This window comes from Penaeus monodon, chromosome 31 (assembly GCF_015228065.2).
Source record: "Penaeus monodon isolate SGIC_2016 chromosome 31, NSTDA_Pmon_1, whole genome shotgun sequence".
NCBI classification, from domain to species: domain Eukaryota; kingdom Metazoa; phylum Arthropoda; class Malacostraca; order Decapoda; family Penaeidae; genus Penaeus; species Penaeus monodon.
Window position 1 is genome coordinate 26,033,803 of NC_051416.1, and position 472 is coordinate 26,034,274.

Genomic DNA, 472 nt, shown 5'->3' on the forward strand with positions numbered 1-472 from the left:
ATAAATAAACGTTCCGACACACGCTCTATCGGAGAGAACGAGATCATCTCAGATTTCAAACACGGCAATCTGGTTCGTTAACAAGCTGAGGAGGAATGAGACAGACTTAACGCAAATTAACGTCCTCGTGTTTATCTTAAGAGTTTGATGACGTCAGCAAGAAATTTACCGAAAGAATTTGGAATCGTCTTTTCAAGGAGGAGGAGAAACGTCAGCATTAGAGGTACTAAGATTATGGCAGGTTAAGATCACGTCAAGATTAATACGAGAATATATTGTATTTATATGAAACAAGGGAGAGGTATGTGGAAGACACAGCGTAAATCAGAATAAAATAGGAATAACGTGTTTCCAACATTTTGTTAACGTGTGGCAGACATGATTATCGAATAAACCAGTTGTTTTCCATCTGGTTCAACACGGTAAAAATGTGGCATGCGATAATGCGGTATACAGAAGTGAGCAACACACT